Here is a 15248-nt window from a genome sequence, read left to right on the forward strand (position 1 = left end):
TGTTTGAATCTTTTTCAGCTTCTATATGGAATGTCCAATTTGTCAGAGATCTTTTTCTCTTTCAGACCTTCGATGACAGACTACCTCCTTTACGTGTCACATGTACCTTTGTGGTAAACTCAGATGGGCGAAAGGCACAGCAATAATTAAATTAATGAAATGCTAAAGAGAATCTGTAAACTATTGATTTCTACTATACTGGGCAATTATATTTCAGCTGTCTCTGACAATCCAACAATTTTATTTCTAATTAATAAAATTTATCGGCACATTGTCTCCCTAACGACTTTGTTTTGGTAGCATTTCCATATTCTAGTTCAAAAGTAGCTTTAAATGATCGCAATCAGCTATTCTTTTAGATGTTGAACAAAAGTAAATTCCCAAGACTAATTTACCCATTTTTAGTCTTCTCTCTCTCTCTCTCTCTCTCTCTCTCTCTCTCTCTCTCTCTCTCTCTCTCTATATATATATATATATATATATATATATATATATATTGAAATAATTTGTACTATCGTATCTTCCAATAGCTTAGTCTCGTATGTAGGATATTGCCATAACATTAACATTACATTTTTAGTAGCATGCCATTGTCTCCATTCCTTTTTCGTTTCACTTAAGGAAGCAATGAAGATCTGTCTATATACCTATCTTTCTCAAAGGTAGAGATCGGATTTTATTTACAGAATAAGATGCGCATGAACTCAGATCACAATTATCTTACGTGAAGGTAATGAAAATCACCCCTAAAGTGATTGTTATTCACTCAGTACTAAAATATAAACTTCTGTTATTTTTGCACTTAAAATAGTAATAATATTTTTTTTTCTAAAAATAATATTCATGTTTATTATATACTTAAGCGTGTAATGTAGAAAATAATTAACGAAATAATTTTCATATTTTTCATTCTTATAGTTTTACCTGTGAAAAAGTAGTCTTATATTTTCACATTTGAATGTACAAGGTTTTCCACCACGCAACGCAACGGTTGACTGTGTGTGCCCATCAGATGTTATACCTGCAGCAATAAAAAGGAGTACTTTGTGAGGTACAACAAATAAATACAAACTGCATTGCATAATAATTGTTGGTAATAAAATTTGAAATCGAAGCTATTCGCCTCTTTAAGAAGTTATTTCCCCTCACATCCTTGACAACAGTAATAAACCCGTCGTGATGCGTTGACGAGTCGGACGTGCATTGTGGTCAAATATGATCAAAGAGTTAATAATACGTCACAGACGTAATTAACTGCAACAAATTAGGTCAACCCAGTTCTACCACTCTTTTCAGTCGTTGATATGAAAGTGAGGTGAATTTATGAAATGGGGTGGCATGTTGTGCTGGAAATTAAGTTTAATCGTCTAAGCTTCGATTTTGGGGCAAGTTTGGTATATAACAAAAGATCATTTTCTTTTCCTGCATGGAAACCGATATATTTGATCTTGTCGCTACTATATCACGTTGTGGTAGCACTCGATGAAACAATATATTTGGTATTAACGTAGGAAAAGTAAATATCATCTACTCACAGAGATATTTATGTCTCTGCTGTTTAGTAACGAATGTGCCATCTAGCATACGTGTATATGGTCTTTATTACCCATCTTTGTGTTTACCTTCTTTCCTGTTTTTTTTTTAAAACAATGTTGATGTTTTTTCTGCCAAACTGTGCGTCATAAAATGCAAAAGATTTTTTCCCAAGCTAAATGGTTGAAACTTTAGGCATATCGTTTTTCCCTTTTAGTGACGTATGTGCTATGTTCACAATGGCAAGTAACGCAAATTAATTAGCTATGTGGTGATAACTTGCATATTTCTTAGCGCCGACAACATGATTTAAATAGCTAATTTGTTTAATTATTTTTTTTTTATATCGGGACATGTTTTCCCATTGCACGAATATTTATCATTCACATTTATAGTCAATATATATTTATATATTATATTTTTCTGTACCTCCATCGCTGTCATAAGTGGTGGCGGCACAGAAAAATATGGTATATTTTCGATATCTCGAAATCTGATGATAATGAATGGGAGGAGCGTTTTGAATTTGTATTCAATAATCACATATTTGTTATAATTTGTTATACTTATAGAGCTGATACAAATCATTATAACATTTCTTTTATTGCCCATTGCATTTCAAATGTTTTTTTTTATACTGTACTTATTTCTTTTAATATTATGGTCTTCGGCCAAAAGAAGCCAGTGTGCGAGCCTTTTTGGCGCTTTTCGAGTACTTTATATGCGTCGGATAATTATATAATGTAAGGTCTCCAGACCAAAGGGTACATAATCAGTGGTAATCAGTTTTCTTCTGAGAATTTGTCGTATTGACATTAATTGTTGGCTTCACTAGTCTGTTCTTGCTGATTTACATGACGACCAAGACAACCTGTGTGGTGTTAGTCACCTTTTGGGGCTAATGCTGGGCTAATGCTAAAGATAACAAGTTACCAATCCATAATGTGTCTGTAGCTCGTCTTCACTTCTGACATGACAGGTAGCATGTTAGGTGCAAACACTGCGTTTTGTTGACATGTTTTCCACTTGAAACAGATTATACAGACATTGACTTTTGATGGTAAATTGCACATGAATCCGCTATAATTAATATGGAATTCAACGAAAATTTCGTCTTGTCATGAACATATTGTTTTTCAGTTCCTTTTCAACTATCTTGAAATTTGTCATGTATCTATTGAAACTATTGACAAACCGAATATCTCTCTCTCTCAAAAATCAATATTCTCGTTCTCGTCTCGTAGATTATGTCATATGTAATGCATAGACACATGTCAGATACTGAACTTACTTGCAAGAAATTTGCATTAAGTATCAACACATGATCATCCTTCCTACTTTTGGACGTCCGCCTCGGATGCGGGATTCGCGGGTTCGAACCTTGGCCGAGTCATATAAAAGACTTATAAAAATGGTGCTAGCAGCTGCCTCGCTTGGCGCTCAGCATTAAGAGGTTAGTTTAAGGGCTGATAAGCCTGGTGGCAGGATAATGTGACTTGGTCATGATGCTAGATGTCTGCGGCATTATGGCCATTGCTAGATTTAACTATGAACTGCCACAGCGCAGACATCGATATGAGTTCGACAGTCGAGATGACGAGGACCAGTTTAGTCATTCAATGTGTGAGAAGGATTGATAGGCCTGTGGGTGCGCAGGTGGTTGAAAAGGCCGATGCGCCCCCTGAATGTTTAATGGGAGAATGTATGGACAGGGTACGGCACCAACGCATATCGTGGGATTTCCTTGTCTGCCTCCATTGTTCGGCTGCGCTTGTCCTGTTGGCCGTGCATCCTGATGCGTCTTTCCGATGGAGGAGTGCCACATGCCCATGTCCTGAGAAGTCCGCTCACACGTGTAAATGCTATCGATACGACTAAAAGTGTTAAAGCTACGTTAAAGGTCCAAACACACACACACACACACACACACACACACACACACACACACATATATATATATATATATATATATATATATATATATATATATATATATATATATATATATATATATATATATATATATATATATATATATATATATATATATATATACACTGTAACAAGATAACCGGGTTGGATCTCGGATTTACAACAGAACACTTTTGATGGTGATAAAAAACAAAAATGCTTAATGATGAATGACTTTAACTAGAAAAGATTCATGATTAGTAGGTGCGTGTATACGAACCAAATATTGGACAAATTAACATAATTCGCACGAACCTAATAATGCAACAAATGAAAATACAAATAAACGACCTTACACAGCACAAGGACAAAGGTAAATGATTGACAGTGATTTCACATAACGAAAAGAATGACATGTTTTACTCAAATAATACAAAATGTGGTACTTTACACATATAGTTTAAATGTATTAATGTAAAAAAAATGAGGTATTATACTCAAATAGTAAAATGATGAAAACAAAGGGACAGACATACCAACTATCTTTACAATCCCAAAACACTGGTTATTGCAAACCCTAAAAGTAGCCCACGGCTAAAAGATAACATGTATGGAATTACACACTCCGTCACCAGCACACTGGCTACCAGTCACACTGGTCAATCAGTCAGTCATTATTCCAGGTAGTCACCGACAACCATTTAATTCTTTGGTCAATCAAGCAATCAGCGCCCACCAATTGGTCAGCAACGCCCGATTAATTGCTAATCGACCAGCTACACTGCTAACTCTACGGCTGTTATGGTACAACTTTACAGCTGATATGGTCAACTTGTATAGTTAGCTGTACAGCTAGTACCACGTCGACACCGATCAGCTCTACAGCTACGACTCCGATCAACTCTACAGCTGCGACTCCAATCAGCTCTACAGCTGAAGATGTGCAAGTCCTTAAAATAGACCGCTCACTGACAAGACGTTCCGTAATGTGTTGATTAAGTCTTACGGTAAGGAATTTACACACAGCTGTATGTACTCGGTTCTTCCCATCGAAAGCACTTCGCACGTGCGGCACAGGATAAACCGAACTCAGTTTCAAAATATTGTATAATATTCATAAATCACCCTCGGGTATCGTTGTACACACAAAAGAAACCCGAGTACATGTATTTAATATATAAAAGAATTTATTAAATTCCGTGGCGCGCGCGCGCATACACACACACACACACGCGCGCGCGCGCGCCCTTGACCTCAAGGCTATGTGTATATATTGTGTTTGATTTATGCATGGTTATGATGTATACTTACTCTTCATATACTGGTCTATAAGTAACCGCTCTTTCCAAACAGGTCATGTCTGTCGACGTCTATGCCTATCGAAAGACAGTGCATAACACTTCACACCCATGCGACAGAGAAATGTATCTGCTTTGCTAGCCTTACTTTTCTTACCTCAATCTAGTCATCTCAGACAAGTCGTCTCAGTCAAGGTGTCCACGCGCTCAGAAATACCTTTTAATAAAGAAACCATTGTTGTATTCTGCTGCGCCTGACGTAGTTGTTCTATAATCAAACAACAACAACAAATATATAATAAAAACATAGTAACTTAATGTTAATCTTTGAGAACACGAATTGCAAAAACATTTCGAGTGAGACAGACAAACAAGCATACGATGTCGATCTTTTTGGTATCATGCTAATTTGCTCCACACAGCATGGTCAATTTTGGCCTAGCTCAGTACAGTTTCAGGTCAGCGCCATTAAACGTAGACTAAACTACCTAACTAGTTTTAAATACTTCGTGTGAAACAAATTATATGCTGTTAACTACATTTAATGACGCTGACCTGAAAATTGAATGTGTGACAGATAGGATAAAATTCTCAATGCTGTGTGAAATGAACTATGACAGAAAACACTGATCCATGCACATAGACTATAGACCTATACATAGACTATAGACCTATACATTTCATAGCCTCCCAGCTCTCTTAACAACAAACTTAGTTACAGCCAGAAATGTATTATTTCAAACATGATTTTTTCTAATTTTGTTAAGCATCTCCATTTGCCCCAGTTGACTCAAAAATATAAATACGAATATCTAATGACAAATAATGCACTTGCCAGCCAGAAAGAATCATTTACCCGTCAACACGTTAATCCATAAGAAAGTTTCAGTGTAGCACTTGCCATATTTTCAGGACAGAAAAATTAATTTTCAAAGAATCCGTGAACTTGAAAGTTTAGCACATAGTTATCCGCTAGGGTCCCTATTTGGAGGGTCTTTTATACACGGGTGTAATTTTACAATCAATAGTAAGGGCAAAACAAGTATGTCACAGTTTCACCTCCTCCAAAGAAAACGAGAGCTATATACGATAGTGACACAGATCACTAATTACCCATGAATAATCTAATGCAACATGTTACTCTTCGTTACAGCTTGTACTATGTATAACTACCGTAGAGCTTAGTACCCATTATTGTTTCATTATTTACAATATAACCTTTCAAAATTGGAACAGATGAAAATGAAACAAACAGTGAATTGTAATAAATATTAATTATTTATTGTTAATTTCATATAACATCCATATATTAAATGTGATAATACCCCATTACTATGCGACGTTTTATGTTGTTATTTTTCTTTGCTCACGTGTATAAACTTTGTACTTCGGATGCAACGGTCATACCACAACCGTCATTAAAATATTTGTATTAATAAGCCGCATGTAAACATTTGCACGTGAACAATATTACACTAGTGAAGAGTTCTTTTTAATTTAAAGGAACATATTGGGTGAGAAAAAAAAATCTACTTTGGGGATTGAACCGAGACAAGGAAATTCCGGTCAAGGGGTTGCCTCGTGAGTGACATATAATGTAACCCCTTGACTGGGATTTCCTTGTCTCGGTTCAAACCCCAACAGAGGTTCTTTGTATGTTAATCCAGGCCAACCGTGTGTACTCTTCTTATAAGTCGAGTCGCACAGCAAATAGCAAAAACACGATCTGCTAATGCGCCAGTAAATCAGGGTCCATGTGGCTTCTTCTGCTGACTACTCCAAACTGTACAGACCTAGAGTTGCCAGCCCTTTAATGCGAAGGCAGATCTGGATCTGTGTAGTTTGCAGTAGGAGTCATCTTTTAAGAGAGTACAACGGTAACAAAAGTGTATTATTCCTCCTACCTAAGTTCGCTATGTAAATTGCTCTAAAGCCGAACAGAAGATTCGTTGCTATTATCAACGTATATTGTAGGAAGCCATACGTTTTTTATTTTTCTGATTGTGTACTGCTGACGGTAATGAAGAAAACATGAGCACTTCACTGTCAGAAATCAAATCCATGTAAGATTTTTTGTGTGTAAAGTATACAAAAGGAACATTTATGTGCCGATTAAACATGAATAAGATAAGATGAGAATCAAGCTGCTAAACTAAAATGAAGGAAACTGGATTGTTATTGGTTTTTGGTTTCCTACTAGTGACATCTATTTCTCCTTATTTGTTAGTCTAAATAACGTTTCTGCTCTGATCAAGATGGGATACCTTCCAAGTGTTGTCGTCATTAAAAAACGCACAATGAGCAATGACAGCTTACATAAACAAACTGAGCAAAAGGTTTTAATTTGTTACCGGCGTGTTCTATATCGTTTGTTGTGTTACAATTACATTTTACACAGGTGTGTGGGGTGGGTGAGTGAGAAGGTAGGAGAAGGCTATTTTAAATGTCCAATTATTTGTAAATTATAATAAAACATGCCATTCAACATGTTCAACATTAAAATATTTACAGGTTTAACAGTAGAGTATTTACTTCCTGAATAATATCATATTTTAATGATTATATAATTTTAGTCGTAACCATAATAACATACAGTGTACATGCTACTGGTTCATGTTAAATCACCTTACAAGCCTTGTACCCAATCTCCAATAGAAGATACAATAATGCTGATGCAGTGCAACAGCTGCATTCTGAACATCAGCTGTATGACGCCAAGTCAAGCTGTTGATAAGCGCGTTAATTTCCGTCTCAATTTGATAGCAGCGCAGTTGTTCTGGAACAAAGTGGTCAGACAGAGAAAAAAAAAGCAAAACCAAAACAAGCATCCGTTACTTTAACCAGTGGTTGTGTACCTTGTCATACGGGATTTAATGTTTCTTTATCTAAAACGTCATGCAATAAGATATAACAGCTGAGACAAATATAATTTCATTATGTTAATTTGATGAATCATGTTCGTGAGAACAGTGTAGAGCATGCTAAATAAAACTGGGTTTGCGTTGATATCCAACAATGATTTTGGAAGCTCGAATGCGAAAATCATTGTTCATCACAAGAGAAATATTTACGTACATATAATATTAAAGAGATATACATATAACTAGCCTATCGTTAGTTACACCATAGAGAGATATTTAGGCACCGATGGCTTATTGTTAGTTCACCACAGAGATGCACGCAACGGTAGCTTTTGTTGTTGTTGTGGAGGTTTAACGCCATTTTTTCAGCACACGATAGGCTATGCATGGCGGTCAGTATTAATGGCGGAGGAAGACCCCGACCCACGAGAAGCTACTGGCAAGCTTTCTCACATACCCACATTGACCGAATCCTGGACTCGAACCCACGCAGACACAGGTGAGATGGCAGCGATCCGTAACGGAGAGCGCTTTAGACCACTCGGCCACTCGGGGCCCCGGTAGCTTTTGTTACTGTTAGTTGCACTTTAGAGATTAAAGCACCACTTTGTTAATTTTACCGTAGAGAGATGTATATACCCTTCCATAGCCTTATTGTTTAGACAATATTAACACCCATCATGGCATAGAGGGGTTCAAAATATCTTTTCAAATCATTTTTCAACATTCGTGTTCCCATTCAAATTGCTGTGAAATACAATACGTGTCTCCAAAAGATGTTTTTATAACAGATGGATGACAACCGATTTAATATGTAATTGAAGGTGTATTTTTCTTTTCTTTTACCTCAGGATAATTCATATTTGTTACACATACATAATGGATATATCTATTTTTTTCTATGAATAAAACTCAGCAAGAGTATGGGCCTCGTTTGAAAAAGACAAATATAGTCCAACCCAAGACACCCTCATCCCCCCTATAAAAAGATAGATCATTGAGATTTCGTTGATAAAAAAAGGATTGTACTTTTGCATTTAAGGTTTCAGATTATCTTGAGTTTGTATTTGATTGCCGACTTGAAAAGAGAACAGACGTTCACTTACATCCTAAATTCATACTAGTATTTGAATGAGAAAGGAGCTAAGAGGTATTTGTCACTATCTTAATAATACTAAAAATACAATCTTTCTCACAGACAACGAAGTGAGCAAAGCTAATCTCTGGAATCTTTGTTTTAAAAATAATGTTTGGTATTTCAATCATTTGCCACATTAAAAACGATAGAAATACCTTCAGGCCTGCAAAATATATTTTAACTTAAAATAAATGGTGTGTCTCATCTCTTTATCAGCAGTTGAAATGTCAGAAGACAGGGATGGATATAGAAATATTGTTTAGGGCAGCGTAAATAATTAAACGATGGATCTGTGGGACATATGCCCCCATCGGGGTCCAGTGGACGAAGCTCAGAGATCGCCTGCACTTTAGGCAATGTTCATGACATAATTTTAACTAATAACTGTAAAGAAAATATGTTCAATAAAAAGGTAACGATTATTTTGTCCAAATCATTTTTGGGAGGGGGAGGGGGAGCTGCTACTGAGTCGACCCAGGAAGATATGAAAGTTATACCTGCAATATCGAGAGATTCATATGTCAGTTTATATTGTAGATTGACAAGTAACTCTTTTTGGATTATAACTGATGAATCCAGTGGGAAGGCGCCGTATTATTGAACTAAATAAATATAATAGTAATGCAGATTAATTAAAGGAATACTTAATGTTTTCACCACAGCTCATAAACTATATTTTAATCAGACTTTACACCAAGGAAATTATATTATATTATTTAATGAAAAGATTTATCAACGACCTGTCACCCATCTAGTTGTCAGTTTATTAACTTTTGATTATGATGATGGATAAAACAAATTATGGGTTAGGGTTTTTTAACTAGTCGTTTATAGGGCCGGAATGGTAAACACTCCTCACATTCTTTGTAGCCCTCGTATAATTTCCAAAATGGTATCACCTATGACAACTAAACGCTGGTAGAGCATAAAGATTATAGTGCCCGAAATTCCTGTCTGCTATTATGTCCAAGCTGAATAATAGAAAACCACAGGATAAATATTGGATAATATACATCCATCCATCCATCCATCTACCTATCTCGCTATATATATATATATATATATATATATATATATATATATATATATATATATATATATATATATATATATATATATTTACTTACTTACTTATAGGCATAAACCACCTCCAAAATCTGCTTACGACGTAGTTTCTGGTCCAATTTAGATTATTTTGTCGTTTAGAATCTTCTCCTATATGTGCTAGACCTGAAAACTTGCCCAATAACCCCAATATGTATACGGGTATAGTTCTTCTTTACCTATGCTATCTTTATTTGTCCTTTCGTTTACTAGTGTTCTTGGTCTGGCCATGAAATGACAGTGTCAAAAATGAGTAAATTAGACGTGGTTTGAATACACTGCTCTGATTTAGCTAGTCACCACTGAATATATTTTGTCGTCCTTCTTTGACCTCCGATACCAATCTGGCCGAGAACAGGCTATACTTAATGGTTTGGGCGTAATAATCCTAATTATGGAGCTATCACTACACTACCTTAATGAGCTCATTTCTGATAAACATCGTTGGTTTCTTTGATAACAATCAGATTTTGTTGATTGAACTCATATTTGAAAATGATTAACACACTTATATTCAAAATGCAAATAATCTTTTGGATCCCTTTTAGCAAATAATACTTTTTTTCTTTTACCCCCCCCCCCCACATATCTCTGAAAAACAAACATGTATGTTTTAGACTGATAAAATAGTTTATTTGACAGACTGGAACCTAGTTATATCTCAAGGAGTTTAACGACTGGGACAATTGGAACATTACCGTATAAAATACCTAACGTATATGAACGCCACCGTTTCCATTTTTAAAACTCGTTTGATAATTGAGGCTTTGTACTAGCCAGTCAAATTATCGGTCGCCATTTTGGATTGATTGGCTCTGTACATACTGCTCTACTAGATCAAAGTTTTAAGTTCTAATAATGGAAGAAGAATTAAATGACTAGTTTATGCCACATAAATAAATGGCGTTAGATTGCCAATGAAAACATCGTAGATACTATCAAACTCTCTTAAGTCTTACTAAATCAAGCATCTTACACGAAGTTATTGCCGAAAGGCTAATATTGTTTAAAATTAAACGAAACTTGGTAAATGACAGTTATATCGCATTCCGTCTTTAGAGCTTGATTGCAAAGATTATATATGCTTGATCTGACGCGTTTGATCAAATCAGTCTGTAAGATAAGAAACATACACTAGCAGATATATCACGTGCTACCCCTGCACGTCCAAGAGAACCATTAAATTATTCCCCACCTCCTATGAATGTTTATGAACAATAGATTCTAACCGATGCAAATATGCTCCTTGTGTCAAAACATAACAAAATAAACTCAACTAAGTATGCAATCATCGGGAAAAAGCTCGAACAGCTTTCATGTACTGTTTATGCAAGCGTTAGATGTGTAACTCAGATAGAGCCGTTCCAATGCCGCAGCGACAAGACATGGTGTCGTTAGCATCTGGGTTTTATGATTTTTTGTACTACTGAATTCCTGTTTTCAAAACGTTTCCAGCTCAAGTCTACTAGCGGCAAACATATTGACTCGTCCAAGTTTCAAGACTGTGGTTCATCCGATATGCATACATGATAATTATCAATCTGAAAAGCCATCTATTTGTTAATAGTTTCTTATAGGTATTTGTATGTACACTAACTTTGCTATTTACTGGAAAAGCTTACCATATCTATTTATCTCTTTTTGTCACATTGCAAAAAAATCATTCCTACTGCAGATTTGCTAAATACTAAAAGCTAAATGCCATAACAAAAACGTCAAGGCGATTTGAAGGCAAACCATTAACACCGGTAAAAGCAATTTGTAAAATGTGAAGCGAACTTAAGGCACGATGGAAGTCGTTCTCGTACATTATACAAAATAATATATTTTCTAATATACAGCTGCAAATAATTACTTCATGTTTATTAATACGAAGAACATGTTTATATAAAAGAGAAGGGAAATTAGTTCCAAATCTTGTTTTCAAACATATACAAAGTCCCATCTTATTTGGTCAAGTGTATTCCAGGTGTTGAGCTTCATTTTTTCCCTGCTTAAATTAAGTACAGAATGCGAGTGTTACGCAAATGTCAGTAATTAATGTCATTACTTCTGTCGACCTAAAGAGGGGTATTTCAAAAGTTCTGTTATAGCTTTGTTTTCTTTATCTGAACCTGCCAATAGCTTCAACACCGACAAATAGACAAAATAAGGTTATTTAATACTCTGCAGCCACTCGTGCAGTAGGATAGACACCTACAGATATATACGTGTGATTTGACATTGGTAAATGACAGTGACATAAACATGTCTGAGAATGAAGACAGTTCGGTTACTAGGCAAAAAGCGTACTGCAAGCATCCTGGCTCTTTTAGGGTATTCTGCCATTTAAATAAAAGCCGACTCTAATGCAGTTTATGGGTCTAATTAATTTTCATATCGTACAATCTGAGGTGGTTTCCTCGTTGTAAAGATGATCGCGAATCCATGGAAGATGACTCACGTCCCGAAAGACGGTTGTCTGTAATTGTCAGCGGGAACTGACGGAGGCAATCATTGAAGATGCGATAAATACAGTAGAATATATTTTTATTATGACGGACATTAATTAGGCAGCTGTTATTAATATAGAAGAGAATCGGATCTGTGAAAACCAACAGAGACGACAAATCGCTCGACGTATTCGGACTGACAAGAGTTTTTTAGAAGCATTATTTTTTATGCAATAGGCTTCATCATCCAGGGACCTGTGAATGACTCTGCTATTGTTACTGGACATTTTTATGCCATCAAAGTTCTGTAAAAATGTGTGGAATACTACCGAACCGTCTATGTACCCTAGATATCCATCGACTCCACTGACAATGACCGTTGCATAACTCCTCCGGCTTGACAGACTTCCTTAATAAACACAGCATCCAATCTTGGTCCCATCCTCAATGCAGAGTGATTTAGTTCCAAGTGATTTTTTTTGGTCTGAATCCTGATGTAAAAGATTTGTGGCGGAGCAGACAATTTTGATAGCCACCATAAGATTGAAAGTGCAGTTTTGCAATGTATGAAAACGGAGCCAAACTTAAATACAAAAAGACATTTAATAATCCGATAATCAGATCGAGAAAATGTGTTGAACTCCAGAGGGAGTGCATTGAAGTGCTGTGTTCGATAATAAAGAATTTTGTTGTACATCGTGCAAACTATCGGAACTTTCTTAATACCCTTTGTAGCGTTTTAAGGAAGATGGTCATACGGTATTCTTCTGCATCACCGAGTTGATTTAGCAAAGACGAGCATTTGCGGTCAGTCTTGAGGAGGAAATCTAATCAAACTTAATTTTCATTCTTGTGGAAAGTCATAATACAGGAAAGCTTGTAGAGGTTTTCTAAATGCAAGACATTCACTTCAGTTAACGCGTAGGTTACTCGATTCTAAAGCATGGGGCTTAGAACGATATTATATTTCTGCACGGTGTTCTTCCCGTCAGTAATTTTATCTGTGTACGCGTTTCTTTTGATTTTATTTCTGAAAGAATAAACAACAATGTATTTGTGATGTGTTTGTTTTCTAAACATGTCCTGACTTTTTTAACGTCTAATCTTCATGTTAATAAAGCACAGCTGGCCGATTAATATAAACTTGCGATTAATGTCATTTTAGAACGTCTCAAAAGAAACTACCGTAGAAACAAGCTTGGGGAACGTGCAGTCCTACTTTAAGGTCATATAACAGCAAAACAGATTAGTTACAAATATAAAAGTATTGATTAGGAGCTTTTCTATCTCTAGATTAGGCTTCATCAAGACCGCTCCGGTGGCCTAGTGGATCGAGCATCCGCCTCGGATGCGGGAGGTGGTGGGTTCGATCCCCGGTCGAGTCATACCAAAGACTTACAAAAATGGTACTAACAGCTGCCTCGCTTGGCGCTCAGCATTAAGAGGTTAGTGTTAGGACTGGTCGGTCTGGTGTCAGAATAATGTGACCGGGGGGACATCATGCTACATGTATGCGGCATGATGCACCAGTGCTAGACATCACTACAAACTATCACACTGCAGACATCGTAGCGATATGACTTAAAACTTGTTAAAGCTACATTAAAAATCCAAATCACACACACATACACACACACACACACAGAGACTTCATCAATACATAAAATTAAACATCACGTGTTATTACCTATATACTTCTCCATACAAATATGGATAGTGTCTTTAGGAAACGAATGGAACACGCAAAGCTTTGTTTCATTTGCCAAAAGGTACAAAGCAAAAACATAGTCTTTTCACATTCAACTGGCTCATATTGATTATTTATCGAATTATCTAGCTCTCGTAAAAAACATGGTTTTATGGTTTACGTCGGCATACTCCAATATTAATATTGCAAATCATGTTTAGGTAGAAGTACACGATAGGTATGCACGTGGTACATATAAATAGAACTCTTGTATTTGAAACTTAAAATTGGATGATGCACACCTTGTCTTCTACAGTGAGAAAAATCTGCGATCAGGCCACCATTGGAAGTGTGATGCGAGTATCTGCGAATCAGATATCGAAGGCAGTTTTGAAAACATATAGTTCTGAGAACTATTTTTAATCAAGGACTCTAGGAGCCAATGCAGAAATAAATATACATGAATTTAAGGTAGCGAATTAAAACTAGCAAATGCTCAGAAGTATGGTTGTCACAATATGGCGTCTTTAAAATATTTGCAAATGAAATAAGTTTATAAAATGTTGACATTTTTCGAAGACACATTACGAGTTGTGACCACTTAAGTAATACGACGAGAAAACCTGTCACATATCTTTGACAAATTGAATTACAATGGCCCTCCCCCCATCAAACAGATTTAAGTGCAAAATGTCCCCCAGTAATTGTTCTGCAGGTTAACATTCATCGACGAAAAGATATAAACGTTTAAACTTACCTCAGATGTGAAAGATGTTTCTACTTCCTTATATCTTTTTTCTGCGGATGTACATGCTTTTGTGTGAGTCTTTCTTCTATAGCGGAGAATTTATGGCATATATAAACATAATTCTAGAACACCAATGGACTGCTACAAGAATATTCACACATCAGTTCGTTTACTCGTTAAATCTGATTTGCTCTTCGTGTTAAGTGTTACAACTTCTTTCTTACTTCGTGTTAAGTGTTACAACTTCTTTCCTATTCATGGCAGATCCATGGTCGACCGTTTCGTTGAAGTGATATATACGATGCCTCACAACATTTCTTTGTATCAAATACCTGCAAGTACACAATACAAAGTACAATGTGATGTTCTAATCATACGCGTGTGTATCTCTTCGAGTCTATGCACATAATTACAGCAACCCAACATTTAATATCCTAGTCAAATATAATTAGACAGGATCTCCCAGTATTTTGACATATGTTTAACTCCTTGCAAAATTAAAACCCTTGCTGATATTTTTCTCACCTAGCTGCATT

General features: G+C 36.0%; 1 long non-coding RNA gene across 2 annotated transcripts in view; it reads right to left on the reverse strand.

Moving 5' to 3' along the window:
* LOC149805227 (uncharacterized) overlaps positions 1-15248 on the reverse strand; it is a 124398-nt gene that overhangs the window by 44282 nt on the left and 64868 nt on the right. Inside the window, exons 2-4 of one of the 2 annotated variants that reach the window (XR_016418365.1) lie at positions 14722-15044; positions 4900-4959; positions 925-1021 (exon numbers count right to left, since the gene is read on the reverse strand). This is a non-coding gene — a long non-coding RNA (uncharacterized LOC149805227). The remainder of the gene's footprint in view (positions 1-924; positions 1022-4899; positions 4960-14721; positions 15045-15248) is intronic. The other variant, XR_016418359.1, reaches the window with a different exon arrangement.

The sequence above is a fragment of the Sinohyriopsis cumingii genome, chromosome 2 (genome assembly GCF_028554795.1).
Source record: "Sinohyriopsis cumingii isolate HCF-2022 chromosome 2, ASM2855479v2, whole genome shotgun sequence".
In the NCBI taxonomy this organism is placed as follows: Eukaryota; Metazoa; Mollusca; class Bivalvia; order Unionida; family Unionidae; genus Sinohyriopsis; species Sinohyriopsis cumingii.